Source organism: Sander lucioperca, chromosome 7, assembly GCF_008315115.2.
Source record: "Sander lucioperca isolate FBNREF2018 chromosome 7, SLUC_FBN_1.2, whole genome shotgun sequence".
NCBI lineage: Eukaryota > Metazoa > Chordata > Actinopteri > Perciformes > Percidae > Sander > Sander lucioperca.
The window spans coordinates 21,668,785-21,677,320 of NC_050179.1; the positions used below are offsets into that span (position 1 = coordinate 21,668,785).

At 45.4% G+C, this 8,536-nt stretch overlaps 4 non-coding genes across 4 annotated transcripts; 2 read left to right on the top strand and 2 right to left on the bottom strand.

The window, feature by feature from the left end:
- Positions 1–2,342: 2,342 nt before the first annotated feature.
- trnae-uuc lies at positions 2,343–2,414 on the bottom strand. The gene has a single exon. It is a non-coding gene; the product is annotated as a tRNA-Glu (tRNA).
- A 1,658-nt stretch (positions 2,415–4,072) lies between these two features.
- Positions 4,073–4,144, top strand: trnae-uuc. The gene has a single exon. It is a non-coding gene; the product is annotated as a tRNA-Glu (tRNA).
- Positions 4,145–4,764: 620 nt separating this feature from the next.
- On the bottom strand, positions 4,765–4,836 carry trnae-uuc. Its single transcript has one exon. It is a non-coding gene; the product is annotated as a tRNA-Glu (tRNA).
- A 1,959-nt stretch (positions 4,837–6,795) lies between these two features.
- Positions 6,796–6,867, top strand: trnae-uuc. Its single transcript has one exon. It is a non-coding gene; the product is annotated as a tRNA-Glu (tRNA).
- Positions 6,868–8,536: the final 1,669 nt, after the last annotated feature.

Below are 8,536 nucleotides of genomic sequence, written 5' to 3' on the forward strand. Positions count from 1 at the left end.
ATAAAAATGTGAACGCAGCAACAAAAACTGAAAACAGCTTTGACTAAAGGCCCTGGTGCTGTCACACCTTTACATACACACCTGTCGGACTCCATGACCAATCTGATTGGTGGAGAGCTAACCCGGAAATGACAAGTGGGATGAGCGTGACTAGAGTCTCTCAACATCTGATAAAATCTTTTAAACTGACCTTTGTTGATCTGAAATGAAGACAGATTCAGCAACTGCACGGCCTATTTCTCTCTTCAAATGTTTTCAGAAACACGTTTCGGTGAACTATTTTAGTCCAATATGAGATCGTATTCTGAACGAGCCGCCATTATGGTCGGGGAGAAGCCAGACCCACGTGACGCGTTCGTCCAATCAGCTGCCGGTTTTCATTTTTTGGGCGACAATACAGATTAGCGCCGCCTGCTGTTATGGAGACGTATTACGTCTCACACACGTGCAGAACGTACCCTCAAGTCAGCGTCTCTTCGGTGAGTTCTGAGGCACTTTTTGGACCTCGGGGAGACTGATCAGTCCGACTGACTTTTCTGCCGAGGGTCGGCCGTCTGGTTGGTGTGTCAGAGCCTTAAGGATGAAATGTCAAATATCCTGCAAAATACTCAATAAATCATTAGAACATTCATACTCCTGAATGTGGAGACAGACTCAGTTTCAGTAATGTCTGTTTTTATAATATAATGAGTTGATGTCTCTGTTGTTGTTATTATTTGCTGCTCTGTGGACACAAAGACTGAGAGGAACCAGCAGAGGGAGACACAGCACAGATAGTTTCTGCTCCTTCATTCTTCTCCTCCTCTACATCTCAGAGGGAAATATTGGGCTTTTTGGACGAACGCATCACGTGGGTCTGTCTTCTCCCGAATTTCAAAATGGCGACTCGTTCAGGATACAATCTCATATTGGACTAAAATAGTTCACGAAACGTGTTTCTGAAAACATTTTAAGAGAGAAATAGGCCGTGCAGTTGCTGAATCTGTCTTCATTTCAGATCAGCGTCCTTCATTCATCCCGCTCATTATTTCCGGGCTAGCTCTCCACCAATCAGATTGGTCATTGAGTCCGACTGCCCTCCCTTTAACCCAACAAGTCAGGTAAGCCAAATGAAGGCCGACAGCACAGAACACACCGAACAGACTCGAGTCACCGACCTCGCCAGACTGTCAGACGGCTGATTATCAGGTTGGTGTGTCAGCGCCTTTAGTCAAAGCTGTTTTCAGTTTTTGTTGGTTCATTCACATTTTTATTCTTTTGAGGCGTTTTTGTTGTCGTTATCAGCATCTGTATAAGTTCTTCCATTTTTCATTTTTCAATGCTTATGTTGACATTTTTTACCACTTATTTTTTACGTTTGTGTCGACTTTCTTTTCGCCTTTTTACCGTACGTCCACACCGCCGCCGACTTGATCTTCTAAAGATACAGGAAGTCATTCATTTTCAATGGAAGCTGCTTCTCTCAGCTGCAAGGAGCGGAAAATCTGTCGGCGTCACGTTTTGGGCGACCAGAGCGTCAATCAGAAAGTTGAAAGTAGGTCAACTTTATGGTAATGAGCTATGACGCCGTTCAGCGGCAACCAATCAGAATATAGACGTCCTTCACGCTGGCTGATTCCAGAGAAACATACGATGTAAACTTTGGTTCCTACCAAAACATTAGTTCAGAGAAAAAGGAGGAGAAGCTCATCATGGCCGTTGCTGGGTTCCCTATCATTTATGATATTTGCGTATAGGGACCAGTTAACGTTACCTGCCAGTCACATGGTCTCTAAACAGTCCGCTCACGGTGAAGTCCTGCACGGATCAACAGCTGCCGGCTGCTCGCTCTGCCTGCACGCTGCTGCGGTTCAGCGGCTAACGAGCGAGCTAACTGCTAACAGACACCGCTGCGACCAACAACCAATACACATTCTGTCATTATATATGTCATTTATAAAAGGTTTCTAGTGTCAGTGTATTGGCCGTGCAGTGGCTGCTTGATCTTTTTCCATGATGAACATAGAATGCTGCTACGTCAGAGCGGCCAAAGCCTCAAACAGCTTCCCCGGACTTTCTGACCAGCGTCCTCGACCGGGCGGCCAGAGCTGCTTTGCAGCTCAAGTCGGCGGCGGTGTGGACATACAGTTACAACGTTATCGGCATTCATTTGTAACTTTTTCCGGCGCTTATGTTGACGTGTTTGTGTGAAATAAGCATCACTTAAATTCAGTGTGTTCAAATGTGTCGACCGCTGTGGATCCCCAACAGAGGAGAGTCTGAGGGATTGAGGGACCACAGCTCTGCTTCGTCACTTCTACGTTGGACGCCAAATGTTGATCGCTGATCAAATTGAACACTGATTCCCATACCGGGAGTTGAACCCGGGCCGCCTGGGTGAAAACCAGGAATCCTGACCGCTAGACCATATGGGACTCATGCTCTGTAACAGAAGATATTAGCTTCTTCGAGCTACGCGAGATCGTTTTCACGCGTCTTTGTTTCTCGTCACCTAAGAGACAAAAGTGCGAGCTTCTGTTCGGCCGTGTTTGACATTTGGCTTTAGTGCCGGAACGCGTCAGCGTTGATTTATTGTGATATGAGTCTAATTAAACAACTAAAATGTACAGTGGCCCTGAAGAGCAAATCACAACAGCAAATCATAAAACACAACGGAAAATATGAAAACACGACAGCAAATAGGAAAAGGTAGGGCCTATCTAGCAGAGGACGGACCCTCCTGATTGGATAGACGGACTGTCTGTCTTTTACAGTTTTTCTACCCGATAATCAGCCGTCTAACAGTCTGGCGAGGTCGGTGACTCGAGTCTGTTCGGTGTGTTCTGTGCCGTCGTCCGTCAGAGGAGCCGTCGACCGTCGGCCTTCATTTTGGCCGACCTGACATGCTTGTCGGAGGGCGGGCAGTCAGACTCAATGAGCCATCTGATTGGTGGAGAGCTAACCCAGAAACGAAAGTGGGATGAGCGTTTGTAAGTTTATTTTGATTAGGACAATGCACATTAATCAACATTTCTGTAAATGCGCCAGTGTTAGCCAGTCGGCTAATTTTCAACTGTAGTCCTAACATGCATGTCTTTATGGTGGGAAGAAACCGGAGCACCCGGAGTAAACCCACGCAAACAAGTCTCTGAGATGATGATGAAACGTTTTTCTAATTCAGATAACGCTCAGATAACGCAGGAGACACACTCAGTTTCACGTGTTAATGTTTCAGTAATCAGTCCTTCTAGAAAAATGCGTTTTTTTGTGATTGTTTTGGGCTAAAATCCTTGATTATGCGACATGTTTTCTTAAAAAATGTGATGGAATATGCGGGATATTTATGCAATTTTATGTGATGAAATCGCGGGAACTTGCAAAAACTGCGGTTTCATCGCGGCTTCATCGCGGGGTTTGCAGCTTTTCGATGATGTTCACGTCGCTTAATTACGTCACTTCATAACGTTCCCATGGCAACAGGGGAAAATGGCTGCTCTTGTGTGAAGTAAACGCCACATTTTTCAACTTTCTGCTGAGATATTTGGGACTTTTTTGCAACAAAAATGCAGGGATTATGAAATCATGCAAGCCCCGCATATTTTGTGCAGAAATCGGCAATTTATGCGGCGAAAGTGCGGCGTATTTGAAAAAATGCGGCCCCCGAAATAAATATGCAGACTTTGGCTGATTATGAATTGAATTATGAGATCACATAATCACATATTTCTGGAGGACTGAGTAATGTTTGTTTTTATAATATAATGAGTTGATGTCTCTGTTGTTGTTATTATTTGCTGCTCTGTGGACACAAAGACTGAGAGGAACCAGCAGAGGGAGACACAGCACAGATAGTTTCTGCTCCTTTATTCTTCTCCTCCTCTACATCTCAGAGGGAAATATTGGGCTTTTTACTGCAGTAAATCTATCTGATAACTATCTGTACGTGTTAAAGTCAAAATAGTTCATCTAGACGTCAGAGTCTGGACATCATCCCTCTGGAGTTCTGGTTCTTCAGGGGTCAGGAGATCATCTTTGTCTGGGTTTACATATGATTTATGAAATAAGAAATACAGAAAACATTACAGAGCATGAGTCCCATATGGTCTAGTGGTCAGGATTCCTGGTTTTCACCCAGGTGGCCCCAGTTCAACTCCTGGTATGGGAATCAGTGTTTGGGTAATATTAGTGTAGAGATGAACCAACATTTGGTGTCCAACATGCAATGGATCCTCCATTTTCTCTGAACTAATGTTTTGGTAGGAACCAAAGTTTGTTTCTCTGGGATCAGCCAACGCGAAGGACTTCTATATTCTGATTGGTTGCTGGTCGTTTGCAGCTGAACCGCGTCATACCTCATTACAGTAAAGTTGACCCACTTACAACTTTTTGATTGACGCTCTGGTCGCTCAAAACGCCCAAAATGTCCAAAATGCAACGCTGACAGATTTGCCGCTCCTTGCAGCTGAGAGAAGCAGCTTCCATTGAAAATGAATGACTTCCTGTATCTTTAGAAGATCAAGTCGGTGGAGGTGTGTACGTACAGTAAGTCTGTCTCCTGCGTTATCTGAGCTTTATCCACGGTTGAAATCAACTGGACTTAAAGAAACATTTCATCCATCATCTCAGAGACTTCTGAAGAACTGGAGAAGTCTCTCAGCTGTGAGACGAAATGCTCAAAACAACCACGGCTGTTCATCACCACACATTACCTGCTTATATTTGTGTGTTTATTACTTTGCCAATGTTGGAGACCAAACATTGTTTGATGATTGAATCAAACACTGATTCCCATACCGGGAGTTGAACCCGGGCCGCCTGGGTGAAAACCAGGAATCCTGACCGCTAGACCATATGGGACTCTGTAGCAGAAGATAGTCGTTTGCCTTGAGCTACGCAGGAGATCATCTTCGTCTGGGTTTAAACATGATTTATGAAATGAAAAATACGGAAAACTTTACAGAGCATGAGTCCCATATGGTCTAGTGGTCAGGATTCCTGGTTTGGCCGACACAAGGTGACACAATCCAGAAAGCAATGAAGCGTGAAATCGATCTTGCGTATAGCTCGAAGCGTCTGCGTCCATGTAGACTACGTGTTTACAATAACGTAATATCTGAACAGCCCTTGAAGAACAATATATGTGTTGACCCTTCCTCCTAAAATGTGTATAAAATAAGTATTAACCGGGTTCAACTCCCGGTATGGGAATCAGTGTTTGGGTAATATTAGTGTAGAGATGAACTAACGTGATGATCTGCAGAGAAACCAGTCCTGATATGGACATGTTCAACAGAAGCTCTCTTACAGCGCTGGTGGTGATTTCAACCATCCTCTGATAACGCTCAGGCTGCGTGGCGTGTCCTTTTATATTTCAGCTCCCATGGTAACAGGTTAGAGCGTGTACACTGCCTGCGTGACACGAACGTCTCAGAAAACGCGTGCATGCTAGAAATAGGACCGACGGCTATTTTTCATGCCACACGCAAGCGTGTTAAATGTCATTTTGACACAAATACATTTAATAAATGACATGTTGATGTTTGACAGTCTCTAGGTTTTGACATAAAGGCAGCTATGAATGTCATTTAAAATAATAATAAATAATTATTGATTTTCTAATATTGCACCTGTCAATCCAGAAGGAAATATTCTGTAGTCTATTTTGCCGTCAATCCTGCCGACGTTGTCTTTGCTGTAATCAGATCAGAATATATTTATGTTTATGTTTATGAGAAACATCCATGTGTCCAGACAAGGCTAGCAGCAGCAGCGCCGCGTCAGACACCTTTCTGGTGGAAAGACGTAGAAAACGCCACGCAGACGCCACGCAGACGCCACGCAGACGCCAGGCAGCCAGTGTGCAGGAGGCCTATGGTGACGTGAAACAATGACGCTTGAAATCGATCTCACGTAGCTCGAAGAAACTAATATCTTCTGCTACGTTTACGTCTGGCGTCCACACTACTGCAGCGTTTCCGAGCCCCTAAAACTTTAACATTTGGAAACACTGCTGCCCCCGTTCTGGTTTATAAACTGCTGCGTTGCTTTGTAGTCTGGACGGACTCAAACGGAGACATTTGGAGACGATGACCCAGGTCGGTCTGTGGAAAAGTGAAGAAAAGCTCAAGTTCCCAAGTTAAGGAGGACAAAATGCTGTCATTTCACTTGTTTAATTAGACTCATATCACAATAAATCAACGCTGACGCGCTCAGGCACAAAAGCCAAATGTCAAACACGGCCAGACTGAAGCTCGCACCTTTGTCTCTTAAGCCCCTGACACACCAACCAGACGGCCGACCGTCGGCAGTAAAGCCAGTCAGACTGATCAGTCTCCCCGAGGTCCAAAAAGTTCCTCAGAACACATCGAAGAGACGCCGACTTGAGCGTACGTTCTGTGCGTGCACGAGACGTAATACGTCTCCGTAGCAGCAGGCGGCGCTAATCTGTACTGTCGCCCAAAAAATGAAAACCGGAAATGAGGGAACATCTCTCTAGACCCAGTAAACACAGAGCAGGCTGTCGTCAGTCCTTGTTTTCATCAGAGAGTGGTGATAGTAGTCAAGAAGGATCATTGTTGTCATTGGTCATTGAGTCCGCCTGCCCACTGGCCGATTCAACAAGTCAAATCGGCCCAAAATGAAGGCCGACGGCTCCTCTGACAGACGACGGCACGGACCACACCGACCAGACTCGAGTCACCGACCTCGCCAGACTGTCAGACGGCCGATTATCAGGTTGGTGTGTCAGCGCCACGACACGTGAAATTGATCTCGCGTAGCTCGAAGAAGCTAATGTCTTCTACTACAGAGCATGAGTCCCATATGGTCTAGCGGTCAGGATTCCTGGTTTTCACCCAGGCGGCCCGGGTTCAACTCCCGGTATGGGAAATAATGTTTGGTTTGATCAGCGATCTGTATCACGGTCTGAAGACGTCTCCTAAAAACAGCTTCCACACAGAGCTACATTTCCTTCTGAAAATGTTGGTTTTCCAGAAGCTGGACGCCCTTGATTTGCATAAAGTTGCCTGGATTCAACTCTACGCCCGGCTTCTCAAAAGTCACGGGAACACTCCCAGAATGCATTGCCTGGCAAATACAGAGACAGTGAATGGGAAGCATGGAAATGTCTGTCTCTCTGTCTGACGGTCTGTATCCCTGTCTCTCTGTCTGTCATATCACAGTAAATCAACGCTGACGCGTTCCGGCACAAAAGCCAAATGTCAAACATGGCCGAAACATGGCAACACTCCCAGAATGCATTGCCTGGCAAATATAGAGACAGTGGCCCTCATTTATCAACCTAACGTAGAAACCAGCGCAGATATGAGCGCAGAAATCGTCTTACGACAGGCTCCACGTGTGATTCATGAAACGTTCGTATCTCACCAATCAGAGCGTAAGAATGGTCGTACATTGATAAATGCAGCGGCTGGAAACAATCATAATTTAAATATCACGCCCCAACATATTCTGGGTTTTGAGGCCTCGCCCCTACAATTTACGACATGGAGAGACGTAATCCGGCTGAGAAGAGACACTTTTCAGAGGTGGAGACTGAGACCCTGATATCTCAGGTTCACTATTCGGCAGCCTGAGAGCTGCTATTAAAGGCTGGAGAAAGAATACTGAATGGGAAGAGATCACTGATGCAGTCAACAGTGTTGCCGTGGTAAATCAGACTCCAGCTGAAGTTTATTTCATTTATACATCCTTGACATGTATGCTATAGTCCTAATAGTAATATACAGGCTTATATTGCAATCTCTTAGACCTACATGGTTTACCTATATTTAAATAAACACACAGTAGTGGAGTTTATGCAGCGTCAGAGCCAGGCAACAGCTGTGAGGGAGAGCGTGTGTCCTCCGCCCCCCCCCCCCGTGCTGGACCACCACCAGTGGTCCCTGGAGAAGTGGGTATACTCTCAGTGTTCACCTTTTTTTTTTTTTTTAAAGTAGTCTCCAGAAAAAAAGGGTTAGGGTTACCTCAGAATTATGTCTTCCATCAACTGGGGTGGCACACCGCCGCTTGTGTTAGTTCATCTGTTGTTTGGTCTGCTGCCGTTATCGTAGTCAAGTGGCACCGGCACCTGAGGTTTTTTTTTGTTTTTTTTCACTGGTACCTGAGGTATTAGCGATATTTTCCTCGGTATGACCCGCCCTACTCTGCCTCTGATTGGCTCATCAGTCCTCATGCCTAAAGTTAACCAATCTAATCAGTGAAAGCAGCGAGTACCAGCCAATTAGAGGCAGAGGAGGGTGGGTCATGGCTTCACTATCCTTGAGGAAAAAATGGGCAATCTGGCTCACAGATATTACTGAATGGTGCGCATCAGGGGGGATTTAGAAGTGGGTATACGCAATGCTGACTGAAAAATAAGTAGGTATACGCCGTATACCAGCGTATACCCTGGACTACACCACTGCCCCCTCTGTCTCCTGACAGCAGAGGGGCTGGAAAAACAAGCCGAAATAACTCTGTCAATGGCAGAAATAAATCGTTCACTTGTGGCCATTAACGATACTTTAAAAGAGAAAGGAAAACCTGAAGAATAAAT